Below are 17,819 nucleotides of genomic sequence, written 5' to 3'. Positions count from 1 at the left end.
GCTTCAGGACATTTTAGAAATCCAGGCCTAAGTGTCAGCTAGGCACCTCATCAAACTCCAAATTGCTTCTCTTCTCCCTTCCTCCAGATCCGTTAAGATGAAAAAGTCAACCTGCATGTCATCAAGCCAACAATGTTAGTCGAAATTATGGCTCAGCATGATTGTCTCTAATGGAGGCACAAGCACACAGGACAGCATGGGTCTGGAATTTTACCCTGTATGACTCCAAAGAGTAGTTCGACCATTCTAGAGAAAAACTCCACCTATAAAATAAAGTCAGGTATGTGAAGCATGAAATAAAATTGACACTATTTTAACAGTGCATTGGAGTAAAATGCATCCAGTGAGGTCTTAACAGATAAATGCAGAAGAAAAGTCAGGTATTTTCCTAAAATGCAATCGTTCTATTTTTATATTGAGTCTGAAGAAAAGTAGAGATAAAGTAGAATAGTTGATGTCTTCAGTGTCAAGACCTTTGTAATTCTATTTACCAATCCTCCGTGGTAAACACTGGATGCAGAATGAGATCTTCCTGGAGATCTTTGGAGTTAGCAGAGTCATAATACCATTAAGGGACAAGAGTTCCATCACTCTTGAGAAAGCAGACCTTGCACTGATGGGCCACCATTGAATAAATCCCAAACTTGCTCATTGAAACATGTTTAAAAACAACAATGGATGAACGTACGCACCCACTGAAAGAACATTTAAAAATTATCTTCAGTGGATATTTACAACACACATAAACTTTATGTTTGTGTGTGTGTTTGAGTCTGTGTGTACAAAAGAGGAAAATAGAAACTTTATTGGTACTAAGGCAACTTCTATACAACCCAAGAGCCCATGAACTTTTCATCTTGTCTCTCGCTCATGTTCTTTGAAACAGATACTACTGGTTGTTCACCCAAGAGCCTTTTCCCACTTTTCCTTCTTAACAGAAATTTACTCTCTTCCATTTGGCCGTGTGTTTCAGGAGAGAGAGCTACCAGCCTAAGCCTGAAATGAATTATGGTTAATAAAATTTAACTCTGGTGGTCCCATTTTCCTACCCAGGGATTGATTAAGCTTTTAATTTCATTACAGTTAAGCAAAAGTTTTTGATCACTTAAAATATATTTTTAATGAAATTTCAGGATTTTTATCTTAGATTATAAATATGCATACACTAACATGAATGTCCACTCTTCTGCATTTTATAGTACCAGTTATTGGTTTAATTAAGTTAAGATCAATTGCATTTTATCTGAACAATCATTTAAATTCACTAATCTCTGAGAATATTCACCCCAAAATACTGCCACATTGTTTTATTTTCATGTATAGTCTAAGTTTTTATATTTGATCTACTTCTTACATATATGTATGACTTTCCTCACAGAAATCAGAAATTCTCTACCAATATAAGCAATAAAATAATAGGTTACTCTTATTTACTATAAGAACTCATTAGAACTAAGAATATACAAATATATAATTAAGTAAAAACAAAACCAAAAAAACAAAACTGACAGTTGAAAAGCATATTTATATTACTGATTAATTAAACAGGTCATAGACGATATCAGGATTTTAAGGAATAGTGAAGTTTTTCAAGGAAAAGAATGATGAAAACATCACTGAGAATTTTACAGAAGGACATGGGGCATTGGTCATTTTAGTATACAGTAACTTTGCCTTACTTGGATAGATAAAGTTAGTCAGAAAGAATTTCAATGAGATGGACTCCCCCCATTGAATAAGTTCTGCCTTTATGTGCCACATGATGTCAGGAAGTAGAGAGAGAACTATTTCATGAAATCAGAGAATTCAGGAAAAAAATTAAATATGCTGAAAATTTCAACCAAAATATTTAAAAACCAGTTTTCTTCTGTTAATCTTTATGGAAAATTTATCTTATTTTAGCTGTAAATGCTACATATCTAGTATTTCTGCAATAGTGTATTTCTTTTACCTTTTGCAAAGTCTCCAGAAAAAAATTTTAATTGTCTAATGCATCTTATTAATTTGCATCTAGTTTCAAATTATTAAAATTCAATAGGACAAATTTAAAATAGAGAATTATAAAATAGAAATATAGCTGTATTTTAAGCAAAAAATTAAAATTTTGGAAATCTCTCAATTAAAAATTTTAAATTACGTGTCAAAAACCTGATCTATATACTGCCAGAGGATACTTCCCACAGAATTACGTCATCTGCTTTCACAACGATCTGCAGGTCAGAGCAGAAATTTTAATTCATCCACTATGTTCTATAGCCATTTCCTCAAGTCACCCTAACCCAATTTGCTGTTATGGCCCATTTTTCCCCACCTGAAAAATGTTTTTGGTCTCTAGTCTGTCTTAGAATTCAAGGAGTTATTTCTATGAGTGTATTCTGGCATTCAAAACTGTCTTAAGAATGTAAATTATTTTTGACTTTGGTTCAACTAGTTCAATATGTACAACCTCTAAGGTGATTAAAAAGAAAAAATTCAAACTAACTGGAGTCATCTAATTTCTTAACAGAAGGATTTCCAGGAGTTTTAGAATCTAGAAATGAGTGATGAGTGGTTTTGACATTTTTAAATAGCAGCAGCCATAGATAACACATATTCATATTCATTGCTTCTTCTAAGATATAGGCATTTTGAAAATCATCTGTGGGTAGTTTTCAAAATGCCTATAACCATTAAAATTCAGGTAGTCCAATTTTTTCCTGGTTTTTCTTCTAGTTTTTTTTTCCTCCATCAGTTTTGCATCTTCTCTCTTCTACCAATTACTGGTAAGAACTCATGAATCAATAGTATGGACACCTAGGTACATACATCCCCACCTCCTTCTTGCCATATGAAGTTATGAAAGAAGGGCTCAGATGGTGAGAGGTAGATACAGCTCTTTTTTTCTCTAATTTTTGACAGTTAAGTGATTGGGAAACACCAAATTGTGATGATTAAAAGGATGAGCACTTCTGTAATTCCACTGTTTATTAGCTGTGCAACATTACTAAATCTTCCCAAGCCCCAATTTCTTCATCTGTAAAAAGGAGATAATACTATGTCATAAGGTTGTTGTGAAGATTAAATAAGGCAATACCAATGATAAGCTTGGGGGAAATAGCTGACACATTTAAGCATTTAATGAATTACTTGGGAAAGTAAATGTAAGGAATTCAAAATGCAGTCAATCTTTTGCTTTTAGAAGAAATCTCAAGTGTTTTTCAAAAAGGCAGCAGTTTCTGGAATTCTTCATGTTCTTTGGAGTGCAAGTAGGTAGATGGAAAGAGGCTCTCACAGGAAATAATATCTATGCTTTTCACACTTTTATTATTGTTAGAATTCCTGACATCAAAAAAATGTAAGAACAGAGTAACATTTCACAGGTTAACATATCATCTGTAATTCTGGCATTTGAAATGATATGTACAGAAGTTTATCATTCTTTTACTATTTGATTCCATTTTAAGTTTCCCTTTCTGATCAGAAACGTAGCTCTCTGAAACAAATTGCTGAACTATAGGAAACAAAAGTGAAATAATAATTTGAAAGGCAAACGGGAGCTATCAGTCAAATTTCTTTTTAAAATAGAGTATTTATTTCAGGCAACTTGTTGATGGCAACAGGGAAGAAATCTTTACTCCAGCATATTTCTTGTCTGATATGAAGAGTCTGCCCTACTTTGGCATCACATTGAAAAGGAGGGAAAAACTTTGCTTCCTTAATTTAAATTGCACTCTTTCTCAATGGAAAGAAATTAGTAACGTTTCCCTTCATTTTGATTTTCAATGTCCCATTATCCCTCTGGTTTGCATTTAAGATCAGTCTTCTTTTAGGCTAAAAATTATCTTTGCTCCCCAGACAGATTTGACAGCACTTAATTCTTAAATAAATCTTATAGAAAAAGGAAAAAAAAAAAGGTGCTGTGAAACAAAAAGATATCATATTTTTCATGTTAAAATCTTCATTTATTTTCATTTTTCTTGAGAAACTTAAAAGCTCTAAAATTGATGGAGTCTCCACTTTTTTAAAATTATTATTATTATACTTAAGTTCTAGGGTACATGTGCATAACGTCCAGGTTTGTTACATATGTATACTTGTGCCATGTTGGTGTGCTGCACCCATCAATTCGTCAGCACCCATGAACTCATCATTTACATCAGGTATAACTCCCAATGCAATCCAACTTTTAAATGTTGCTAAATCAAAGACCTTTACTCATAATAAGTTCGCCGAGAAACCAAGCAGCCTAGGGGACTTTAGTGCCATAGCCAATGCTTTCACAGGCTTTAAGTGCCGATTGTAATTTAATAGCAACAAGTTTAGAAAAATAGAAAAGCAATAACTAGAATTCTCTTTCCCAGGGTGTTCAATTAATTCAATTGGGTATTCAGTTGCTAAATTTTTAACAGAACTTGAGTCTCTAACCTTATTTCAATGAAAATAAGTAGAATACCATTAATTCCTTTTGGGCAGTACATTTGATTGTGTGAAGAGGTTTGCATGCTTCAGCTTGTAACCTATTTCCCTTGATATATGAACAATATTTTCCTTGTATTTCAATGCAGAGGCTTAAGGCTAAGGTGTCAAATTTGTCTTTTATTTTCTACTTTTTTCCTTGTATTTTACCAGATGAAATACCATAATCAAAACCTGAAAATAGCAATTTTTCCCCTGACAATACTTCCAATTTCCACTTTTAACTAGATTATCTCCTGTCCCTTTCTTATCCCCATGAAATACAAGTAAACATGGGCTGGGTTGTTGACCAAGAATGGCAAACACTGAAAACTAAATAAGATTAAGGTATTCTAAGTCATTAAGTGAATTCCCTTTAGAGAATGATTTCAATAATGGAATACTGTGAAGTCTCCAAAATTGTGTTGTAGAAGAATACTTAATAAAGTAAAAAGATATATTAAGTGGAAGGGCAGGTTACAAAATACCATCTACTCCTAATCATGTTTGTCTTACTTCTCCATCTGTACCCTTCATCCATCAATTTCTTATTTCCTATGCTGCAGTCACAGAGTCCTCTGTATTCCTCAAAACTACGGCAGCCGTTGAATGACCCAGCTAACCTGCACTTCCAGCTCCCTTCTCTCCAATATCATCTTCTAGATGTAGTCTGTGACACTTTTGCTTTTGCTTTTCTAATTTAGGAGTCGCTGCCTTAATCCCTTTCTCTCTCTCATTCCACCCCTCCCCTAACCCTTCAGTCTTTCTTCAGCCCTATGGAAGTCAGAACTAGAGCTGCAACAGACGTTTTGCTGCCATAGAGAAAAAACCACAAGAGCAAGAGTGTGCTATTAAATGTTTAACAATTACTTTTTCTGGTGTACCTTATATGCAGTATTTGGTGACTTACTTGTTGTAAGTATCTCCACCATGGTCTTTTTAAAGCCTGCAATTTGACATCACTGGGCATCAAGTGAGGAAGAGCTGCATGCAATAAACACAGTGGATACAGTGTTTCCACCATAGAGTTCCAACAGATAGAAAATCTCAAGGGCATACATAACAATGAAATGTAGAACAATAATCAAGAAATGATGAGTTTTCAGTAGTTATTACCTTTATTCTTAACATACCTTGTTAGTTCATAAAATTTAAGTTTTAATAATGGCTGTGTTGCACAAGCAACTCACAAATTCCCGGAAATTTAACAACTGGCTCTCATAGGATGGCTGCAGCACACCAGTGTTCACTAGAATCACAGACACATGGTTCTGATAACACTGAACCAACAAAGTATTGCTGAATCTGTCTACTCCAAACTATGTTATGTCAGAAAGTAAATATAGGCTTGATTAAGCTGCTCGGTCAAGTTTTCCACTACTTGCAGACTAGGTGTCCCTGACGTGTCCACCAAACTCTTTCCTCCTTAGTCGTGCTGCTTATTCATGACTTTATGGAGAACACCCCCTCACTCACAGGACCTGCAATACTCATGAGCTGGCTCCTTTACCAAACTCGGGTTCCAGGACAAACTCATCCCCTTGGAAAGTGTTTTCCTGATCCCCTCTTCAATCTTTCCATTTTCTGTCACATTCCTTTGTTTTATTTCATAACAATTATAACTATTGGAAACTATAGTTTGTTTATTTGCCTTATCTGTTTATTTGTTTATTGCCTATATCTCTCACTAGAGGGACAATGCTTTGAGAGAGGGCCACTGAACTAATCTGTCTCATTAACTGCTGACTCCCTAGCATCTACTTCAGAGCTTCATGCATAGTAGGCATTCAGTAGATATGAGTTCAGTTAATGCATCTACATCCCAACCAAATTCCTAAAAGGATAAACCAAATGAAGCTGGCTCATACGTCCAGGATAAGCCACGCAGGTATCTTTCCTATTAAGCTGCTTCCAGTGGTGGCTGGAATCTGTTAAACTTCTCATGGCTCGTTAAAGTTCCTAAAATCTCTGGCGAAGTTTTTTAAATCATCCTAAAGTCTGAATTTTATTTTGCAATGGATTATAACTTTAACAGCTTTTTAAAGATACACATACCATAAAATTCTCCTGCTTTAAGAGTATGATTCAATGATTTTTAGTAAATTTGCATTTATTCAACCATCACCACAGTCCAATTTTGCAGTATGCTATGGTGTCATATCTAAGAACTCTTTGCCTAACCTAAAGTTGTAATTGTTTTAGGATGTGTCAAATTCAGACCTATAAACTGTTCAAATGTTTTATACCCTGCAAAATTTTCTATTTTTTCCACACTGAAATTGTTTTATTTTGAAAGTTGACATCTATTTTCATATTACTTACTGAACAAAATATAATGAAACTATTTTATTGTCCAAACATTTTCTTAATACTTCTTCAATTTCTGAACATACTGAGTCATGCACTATGCCACTATTACACTTCTCCCTAACTAAAGGTACCTACCATACTTCATAGTGTGCAGCTGCAGGGCCAGAGGCCAAAGACACAGGATGGTGAGAATTGGGGAACTGGATGAAGGTAGTTTGGAGGGTAGGGTAGATAAGGTTACAGGGAGAACATAGTCAATATGGTTGAGAAACAGGTTACCCTGAGCAAATAGATAAAGAGACTCAAGTTTCTCATTAGCAGAGAAGTTATTCATAAACGTAGAAAGAGGAAAGACTAAAAAAGCCCCCAAAATTCTGTAGTGGAATATGAGTTATTGGTATAAACTCATGATTTTATAATACACATATATTGTAGATACATACAGAAACATCATAGATATATGATATTTGACTCTTTATGTATACATAATGCTCACATATAAAGAATACATATGTGTATATATATGTATGTATGTGTGTGTGTATATATATGTGTGTGTATGTATATATATTTTTGTTTCCCTAGGTGTGCCCACTGAGAGGGCATGGAAACAATGATAACCCATTGGCATTATTTTATATTCTCAAATCACTTTAATGTCTTGCTTAGGATAAGATGGCTAGATTCTCATATCTGCTTCTGTCTGCATTCAATCTGTTGCAATATGTCATTATGGTTTAAGGAAATGATAGAAATCAAGCCTTACATAAATGTGTAGTTGTAAATGAGAGGAATATTTTTATAGTCTTTTCAGATAATTATAGATATTCTTCTCTGGTACTACACCAAAACTCACAAGTGATAATTCCTAAAGATTAATTGCAATATGGAATCTGAAATCTTGCCACTGAATTTTTATATTTTGTTACATTAAAATTCATTTGTCTAACTTGCACATAAAATGAATTTTTAATTTATGTATAATTATGTAACATCATTTAGTTGATGATCACTAAGAAATTTTGCTTTATTGATGTAAAAATATTTTCCAAGTGTTCACACATTTAAAATACAATATCAGAAAATTTACATTTGTTAATGTTACCACTAATCTAATAAGAAAAGTCAGGCTGGAAAGCTGCTGCACTTTCAGATGACAAATGACAAATACTTAAATTTTCCAAAAGATTTATTTTCCCTTGAGAGTTTGAAATTTATCTTTCACAAGACATTAATTACTGAATTATTTACATTAAAGTGGTAAAATCATTTATTTATTTAATCACTGCCAATATCTACTTCCGAATAATGAGTATTCTTGTTAGTTATTCTTTCAAATAAAAAAGTAACATATTTTACAAAAAAGTGGTTAGTTCAGCTTGTAACTTAGATAATCACACCAATGTGAAGACAGCAGTCCTACTCAGTCAAAATGCATCATTGATACTTCCTATTTGATTCATAGGGTATTTATTCTCAGAAGAAAAACATGTGTGCTCAAGTCAACATATAAATAATGAAATTGGATCCTTATCTTACACCACATACAAAAAGTAAGCCAAAGCAGAATGAACCCTAAATGTAAGAGCTAAAACTATAAAAATATTGAAAGAAAACATAGGGCAAAAGATTTATGACAATGGATTTGGCAATAATTTCTCAGACATGACACATAAAGCATACACAACAAAAGAAAAAACAGATAAATTAGACATCAAAATTGAAAATATCTACGTATTGAAGAATACAAACAACAGAGTGAAAAGACAATGCACAGAATGGGAGAAAATATTTAAAATCACATATCTAATAAATAGTTAATATCCATTATCTATAAAGATCACCTAAAACCCAACAACAACAACAAAAACAGATTTAAAAATGGGCAACAAATTTAAATAAATATTTATCCAAAACAGATATATAAATAGCCAATAAACACATGGAAAAATACTTAACATCATTTATTATTAGGAAAATGCAAATGAAACCCACAGTGAAATACCTCCTTATAACCATTATGATAGCTACAGCAACAAAATAATATTGGCAAGAATATGGAGAAGTTAGAACTCTTGTGCGTTACTGCTGGGAAGATAAATGTAATTATACTACAGCTGCCATAGAAAACAGTATGGCAGTCCCTCAAAAAATTAAAAAATAGAATTTTCATAGGAGCACAACAATTCCACTTTTGGGTATACAACCAAAAGAACTGAAAGCAGGGACTCAAGGAGATATTTATATACCCACATTTATGACAGTGTCATTTGCAAAAGCCAAGAGGTAGAAACAACATGTGTTCATTGATGAGTGAGTGCATAAATGAAATATGGTGTGTACATACAATGGAATGTTATTCAACCTCACAAAGGAAGGAAATTCTGACATATGCTACTCCGTGGATGAACCTTGAAGATACGATGATCAATGAAGTAGGCCAGTCACAAAGGGACAAACACTGTATGATTCCACTTACGAGGTTCCTAGAGTAGTCAAATTCATAGAGACAGAAAGTAGAATGGTGGTTGCCAAGTGATCGGGGAGGAGAGAAGGAGGAGTTGTTTACTGGGCAAAGTTTTAATTTTGCCAAATGAAAAGAATTCTGAAGATGAATTGTAGTGATTGTAGTACAACAATATAAATGTACTAAATGCCACTAAATTATACACCTACAAATAGTTAAGATGCTAAATTTTATGTTACATGTAATTTATCACGACTAAATTTAAAAGAAAATGTGTACTTGGGGATTGAGATTTAATAAAATTAATAATTTTTACCACATCAAAGACATTCTTAAGTGAAACAGACATTTTGTTTTCCTTTGAGTGAGTGGCAGGAAAGGGCACTACTGAACTACTGCGTTTCGCCCTAGACTACTAGTACAGTTTGCTGTCACTGCCTTGATTTTTGCTAAGGTGTCATAATTTTATTCTCCACTACTACTGCGTCATCAGTACAAATATCAACATAGAAAAAAAGAAAACATTATATTGTGGATATACAATATCATTTGAATATTATTATAAAAATATTTTTATTTTCACCTACTCCATAAAAGGGTTATAGGGAGCCCTCAGCTGTCTATGAACCACATTTTGGAAGCCACATAGGTATTACAACAAATACTTATATGCCATAATTAGTCAAGGGATATGGCTTTATTCAAAAAATCTTGACAATTTTTGATTAAAACTCAAATGCAATTACTCCATGCAATATATAATTCTATATTTAATGTTATATAAATTAAAAGTATGCAACTTATCTTTTAATCATTTGTCCACTCGATTTTGTTAAAATTTTCCACTAATCATCAGTCCTCCAAAATGTCCATCCAGACAACATTAACTCTAAACAATCTGTCCATTATTTTGTCTTAAATAATGTGGGTTTATATTTCAGTTCTGATAATTTTTCAGTTTTTCCTAATCTATGAAATGACAGAAATCCGAGAAGAAAATGAAGCCTCTTCAATATTTCTTCCCTGCTTCCTTCTCAACAGAACCCCAATGTTTTGAATAATAGTGAACAGACAGACTATTCCCTTGGGAGAGGTAGTTTTTTCCCACAACTTTAAAAGTAGAATCATTATTTGCTTAAACCTGTTACTGTATGTTCTATTTTGTTTATATTCTTCTTTCTTTTTTTCAGGATTCTTTGCAATTAAATGTAGCCACATGACCCAGTCCGGTCTGTGAAACATAAGTGAGAATCTGTTTTTGGTGAGATTTTTGGAGAAAACCTTTTCATCCTCATTTACCTGAAGGAGAGATATAAGAAGAAAATTGTTGACACCATCTCTTTCTTCCTCACTTAAAATGTGCATGTAATCCCAGGAGCTGTGTCAGCCACCTTGTGACTAAACAGTGAAAACGAAGATGAAAAGCCAGCACATTAAAACAAGTGCAGCAGGCCGGGCGTGGTGGCTCACGCCTATAATCTCGGCACTTTGGGAGGCTGAGGCAGGCGAATCATGAGGTCAGGAGTTCAAAACTAGCCTGGCCAGTATGGTGAAACCTCGTCTCTACTAAAAATATAAAAAATTAGCTGGGCATGATGGCATGCAGCTGTAGTCCCAGATATTCGGGAGACTGAGGCAGGAGAATCGCTTGAACCCTGGAGGTGGAGGTTGCAGTGAGCCAAGATCACACCACTGCATTCCAGCCTGGGCAATAGAGCAAGACTCCATCTCAAAAGAAAGGAAAAAAAAAAAAAGAATAAGAAGAATGGTGGTTACCAGGGGCTAGAAGGTGTCAGTCAAATAATACAAAACTTCAGTTAGATATAAAGAATAACTCTAAGACATCCATTGTACAAGATAACTACAGTTAATAACAATGTATTGCATCCTTAAAAATTGTTAAGAAAGTAGATCTTCAGAATTATCACACAAAAAATAAGTATGTGAGGAAACGCATAGTAAATTCTCTTTATTTTGCTGTTCCACAATGTATACGTACTTCAAAACATGTTCTACATGGTAAATTTATAAAATTACTATGTCAATTAACAAAAGGTTTAAAAAGATGAATAACCATTGTCCCTATGTCAGAATTCCAGTAGACTCTCTCCTATTACTAAGTTAAGTACTTCAGGCAGCAAGTGTTCTAATTATCTTGAGCTGCAAACTTACTTCTATTGATCCAGTTGCATACTTAAAAAAGAAGGCTAACTATAGGTAGGGGCGCTCCATGGTGGTATGGCTAATACCTATCTGAAGGAGTCTACTCTCTAGTGTCTGTTACATATTTTCACTTTCTCTCAAAGATGACTCATCCTTAAAGATATGCCATTAGCATATGCAGACAAGGAACCAACAGATTCTACTGAAAGGTTACTCAAACATAACTGAAAGACAAAATCATTTGTCAATACATTTAATAAAAATTTATTGAACCAATTGTCTATCAAGCACTATTCCAACCATAAAACAGTGAATGAAATAAAGTTTCTGTTTTCCTAATAGAGGAAAGAGAAAACTGAAGTAAAGCAAATAGGAAACAAATTCCAATTATGATGTTGTAACAAATACCTCAATGTGTGGAAGTAGCTTTAGAACTGGGCAACAGATAGAGGCTGGATGGCTTTTGAAGGTCATGCTAAAAATATGAACAGTAGGGAGATTCTGGTGAAGTCTTAGAAATGAAAAACATGTTATTGGAAACTGGAGGAAAAGTGATCCTTGTTATAAAGTGGGAAAGAACTGCATTCTAGTGTTTGGTTGAACCGTGCTTTAGTGTTTTGGGGAGCATAGAACTTGTAAACAGTGAAATTGGAAATTTAGCTGAGGAAATTTCTAAACAAAGTGTTGAAGGAGTGGTTGGGTTCCCTTCAATTGCTTGTAGTAAATGCAAAAGGAGTGAGATGAATTGAAGAATTTATTGTTAAGCAAAAATGAACCAGAATTTGAATATCTGAAAGAATTTCCACATTGTCCATATTGCAAAAAATTAGAAAGCTTGCTTTAAAGAGGACATTAAGGATGTGGTAGAATAATCATTTGACAAAAAATATCATGGGTGCAACTCAGGGACTTAATCAACCACCTGAGTAGAAGCCAGGAATATAGATGAGATTATAACAGTTGTAATTTGAACTAAAGGGGACAGAGAAAAGGGGACACAATGAAGAAAGTCTGTCAGACAATTTGAATTTAACAGGACCGGACCACGAAGCTATTTGGCAGCAAATGTGCACCGCTATTCAAGGAAAGGGAAGAATGATTCTAAAGGTGATTCACACAAAGATCTTCAGAGCTGCCACTCCCCGGCAGATTCAGGGAGCAAAGCTATTTCCTCTTTGATTTCAAAAAGTAGGGCAAGCTCCCTGGTTTTGGAAGGCCAGTATGACCCTGATCAGCATCTCATGGGTGGGGTCTAGTAGTGGAATAAAGGTGCTACAAACCACAGAGCCACGAGGATAGCACTGTCATCCCAGGGGACCTGGCAGGTAGAGAACTGAACCACAAAAAATTATTTTCAAGCTTGAAGATAAATCAAGTGGAATTAGCCATGTGAGATTTTGAATTTCCTTGGCACTTGACACCTCTTTCTCCCTTCTGATTTCTCCAATTTGGAATGGTAATGTCTATCTTATGCCTGTCTCACCATGGTATTTTGGTAACATAAACTTTGTCTGTTTTCACAAGTTTGCAGCTGGAGAGGAATTTTGCCTCAGGAAGAATTGTACTTCTAGGCTTACCCATATCTGATTTAGATGATATTTAGATGAGACTTAGCTTTTTAGACTTCAGACTTTAGAGCTGATGCTGAAATAAGTTAAGGCTTTGGGGAATATTGGGATGAAATGAATGCACTTTGCATGCAATAAGAGCATGAATTTTGGAGGGACAGGGATGGAATGCTATGGGCTGAGTTGTGCCTCTCCAAAATGCATATGTTGAAACCCTGACTCTGAATGTGACAGTATCTGCAGATAGGATGTTTAGGAGGTAATCAAAATTAAATGAAGTCAAAAAAGTAGGGCCCTAATCCATTAGGACATTGGCCTTAGAAGTAGAGGAAAGAGAGATTTCTCTCTCTCTCTTTTTCTCTCTCTCCACTATGTGAGGATACAGCCAGAAGGTAGACACCTGCAAGCTAGGAAGAGAGCCATCACTAGATGATGGCAGCCTGCCCTCAGACTTCTAGCCTTCTGAACTATGCGAAAATAAATTTCTGTTGTTTAACCTATGGTATTTGACTGTGGCAACCAGAGCTGATGAATACAAGAGCTTTGCATCTAAAGGATAATATGAAAGGAGGGAAACTACAGTAGATGAGGTTGGTGACCAGGGCAAGAGTATGTCTTTGCAGGATTTAGTAGAGTTTGGAGTTTATTTAAAAAGCACAGTGAAGCCAAAGAAGGGTTTTAAACAGGAAGACATACAGTCCTACTTGATTTTTTTTTTTTTTACAGATCAAATAGCGGAAGAAACTTTCCACTCTACAGAGTTTTTCAGTATGTTTTTATATTGTCACCAGTTCATGATTCATTCGTCAGAGGACAGAGGCACTCGGGCCAAGTGGCTAAATCTCAATTGAGTTCTAAGAAGAATTCGAGAGAATCCCACAGACTATGGAAAGGTCACAAAGAAAGTCTCAAACCTGCCTCCGCTTTTAAAATAATTTGATAATAGTTATGCTTGCTATTCATAATGAGTGCCCTTCTATGTTATAATCACATCCTCTTATCTGTGCTTCTTCTGAAAAAATGTCAAGATTTTTAAGAACTTCCAGGCTAGAAATACTTATGATCCCCTGGGTGTACCCTTCCCCTATTACTATGGTCTGAAAGTTTGCATCCTCCAAAATGTATACATTGAAACCTAATTACCAGGGTAATGGTATTAAGAGGTGGAAACTTTGGGAGGTGATGACGTCATAAGTGGATAGAGCTCTCGTGAATGTAATGAATGCCCTTATAAAAGAGGCCTCAGAGAGCTCTGCTTCCTCCACCATGTGAAATGCAGCATGAGGGAGCCATCTATGAACCAGAAAATGGGTCCTCAGCAGACATTGAGTCTGCTGGCACCTTGATATTGGACTTCCCTATGTCCAGAAAGCAAGAAATAAATTTCTGGTGTTTATAAAATACCCAGTCTATGGCATTTTGTTATAGCAGCCTTAATAGACTAAGACAGCTACCATTCCCAACATATATTTTTAAGCTTAAAAGTTATTGTTACTCTGTGTGCATGCTATTCTACATTTGTGTTGTGTGTGTGAAGTGGGGAAAGAGAGTGGCATTAAAATACCACATTGGCCGGGCGCGGTGGCTCAAGCCTGTAATCCCAGTACTTTGGGAGGCCGAGACGGGTGGATGACGAGGTCAGGAGATCGAGACCATCCTGGCTAACACGGTGAAACCCCGTCTCTACTAAAAAAAAAAAACTACAAAAAACTAGCCGGGCGAGGTGGCGGCGCCTGTAGTCTCAGCTACCCGGGAGGCTGAGGCAGGAGAATGGCGTGAACCCGGGAGGCGGAGCTTGCAGTGAGCTGAGATCCGGCCACAGCACTCCAGCCTGGGTGACAGAGCGAGACTCCGTCTCAAAAAAATAAATAAATAAAAAAATAAAATACCACATAAATGAATAGCAGGATGTGATACATTTGCTAAATATATGATAAGTGTTTGTTAGGCAAAACTTATTCACAGGTATAAAAAGCCCATCAGCATAATAGGTAAGAACCCTTCTCCCTATCCTCTTTTTTGGAATAGTATATATTCTTTAGTGTTAATAAAAAAGTAAAGCATTAAACTATCTAGCAAACCTGTTTCTACGGCTAACTGGTTGACTTATGCTGCATGGGAACATGGTTGATACAGCCAGATTTCAGAACCTTATTTGATTTTCTATAGATGGGACTAGGGATAGCCTCCTTCATTGTATGTGAGAATATGCATCACACACACAACTACACAGGCCTCTTATTTTCCATAAATTGCTTTTTCTTAGAGTTCATCTTGGATCAGCTGCAGTTAATTTTGTTCCATATTCTAGTGATTACAGCTAGAATCATAATGGCACTTTCAGTTTAGTTAACAACAGAGTGCCTGAGACTTGTGTTCAGACGTTATAATAGTAGATTCGCTGGGGCAAATATGAGTTTTCATAAGTAACCTCTTCCAGGAGAATCTGGGGACCACAGAGCCATAACAAATTCCGAGCAGTATACTTTCTTTCCTCCTAATTTCTACCAGTAATTATAAAACTATGGAAGCTAAGTGCTCTTTATTAAAGAACATTCTTCTTTGCTAAAAGGCTTTTATCAGATTTAGCCCTTCAAAGCTATCAAGACAAACTGGCTTTAATTTTTTTCTAATTTTAACATCCCAGTACAGAGGCAGGTTCACCAGCTCTTATATGCAATGAAAATTCGGTCTAACAGACTTTTTTCAAGATACACTTGGAATCTAAATTGGTGGAATTTTTTTAAAAGGAGTTTTTTGTTGTTGTTGTTGTTGTTGTTGCAAAATTGTCTTGCATGTTATGGAAATATAATTTTTCAACTTAAATAATCAGCACTGCAAGCACACCATCTTATAATAAATAACCTAAGGAAGAATCAATCCCCCGTGACTATGTATGCCAACTCTTATAGCCTGAGCAATGGTGAGAAACCTCAGTAAGAACAATGTGGAAAAATACATAATTAAGAAACATTACAGAAATACAGTCTATTACATAGAATTAAAACAAGCACACTTGAATTACGATGGAGCCTCCTAAACTAGTTTTCTTTTTCTCTCATTTTTTCACTTTTATCGAATATGTATTTAATGTAGGAAGATATACAAATAATACAAGCTGCCAGGTTGGAAGGGAAATAGTATTATAGAAATATCTGTTTTCTTTTTCACTCAGAGAACAATTTAAGATAGAAATACTTACTTTTTGAGTGCAGCTATATCTACACATCTATGTTTTTCAGTATCAATCATTTTAATCCTGTGCCTGGAGTTTATTGATGTAATAACCTGAAAAATAAAAACTCTAACCAACTTTAAAAAGTCAGTGGAAAAAAATTATAAATCCTCAACTGGGTAGCTAAACGCATTTAAAAACACTTATGCTTCAAGTATCCAGATAAAATAGATATTCTTTTGTCTTTCTGATAATGAATGGATTACAATAATTGATCCCATATACCGATTATATTTGTACTTTTCTCTATTTAAATTCATAAATCTATTAAGAAGTTTTGAAATCCTGAGATTACAAAGATAAGATCATCATCATCACTATTAACTACTATATTTAGAGCCCCTGATACATATTAAGACTGCACTAAGTCCTTACACATCCCATTCTTTTTTGTTAGTCCTAACAAACCCATGAGATGCATATGATTGTATTTTACAGTTGAGGGTACTGCAAAAGTCTTGATCCTAAGAGAGTTTACAGGCTATCAAGAATTCACAATTAAAACAAAGAATTGAAAATGAAGGAAATATTATAACTTGGTTATTTTCAGATATTCTGAAAAAAATGTTTTCAAGTATTTAAAATATTTCAAGTTGAATATTAAAATATTCATTTTTCATACCATGTACCAGAATGAGCTTCATAGTGAAAGCAACATAATTCATCCAGATTTTCCTAGTAGAAAGAAGAAAGAAAAGCATCCTAGGCAAGCCTCCAGAGGAATGAAAGTACATGGCATATGAAGGAAACAACAAAAAAGAGTTTCTTACACTTGAGCAAAAAGTGAACAGGAAACATTTTCCAGAAAATACATCCAGAAATATATGTGAGGCAATCTAAAGGGTTTTCAGTTTAGACAGTGTTCCCCTGAAGTCAGTGGACAGCCTACCTCTAAGGTCATTTTTCCTCAGTTCCTTTTTTTTTTTTTTAACTTGCAAACACTTTTAAAAAATTGTATTTCCATAGGTTTTTGGGAAACAAGTGGTATTTAGTTACATGAATAAGTTCTTTAGTGGTGATCTGTGAGATTTTGGTTCCTTTTTAATACTCTTTTTCCTCTGTGCATTCTTTTAATGGTGATGTTCTTTCAGATATTTTTCCCCAAAATACACACCATATCTCATCAATTTCTCCCATATTTGGTAATTCACTTCCCTGCTCATCAATATTCACTCATCAATAACAAATCTATTTCTCTGACTAGGACCCCTTTTCGAAATTCCAAGCCTATGTATTATATTGGTTGTGAAACCTTCACTTGAATATAGCAGAGGAACCTCAAACCCAATAGGCTGAATTTGAACTCATTCCCTCGCTCCCATTACCTCTCCCTGTCTGTATGTTTCTCCTTCTGTGTCTTCCTTCTCACTAATCTTATCGCTCCTCCACAGCACTGGACACTCAGTGTCACACACCTTGCCTCCTACATCAAATCAAGGTCTCCAAATCTTGCTTACTCTCCCCACAAATATCTCCACTTAATCTCTCCATTATGATAGCCATCACTGGAATCTAGATTACTCTCAGCAACCCCAGTACTACGTTGCTTACCCCCTAACAAATTATAGTTTAATTAGTATATATTAAAAAGTTGAATTGGAAACAAGACAAGAGAATATATGGATATTCAATATATATGCTT

Source organism: Trachypithecus francoisi, unplaced genomic scaffold (genome assembly GCF_009764315.1).
Source record: "Trachypithecus francoisi isolate TF-2019V2 unplaced genomic scaffold, Tfra_2.0 Lachesis_group1, whole genome shotgun sequence".
Lineage (NCBI taxonomy): Eukaryota > Metazoa > Chordata > Mammalia > Primates > Cercopithecidae > Trachypithecus > Trachypithecus francoisi.
This window is presented reverse-complemented; position numbering follows the sequence as displayed.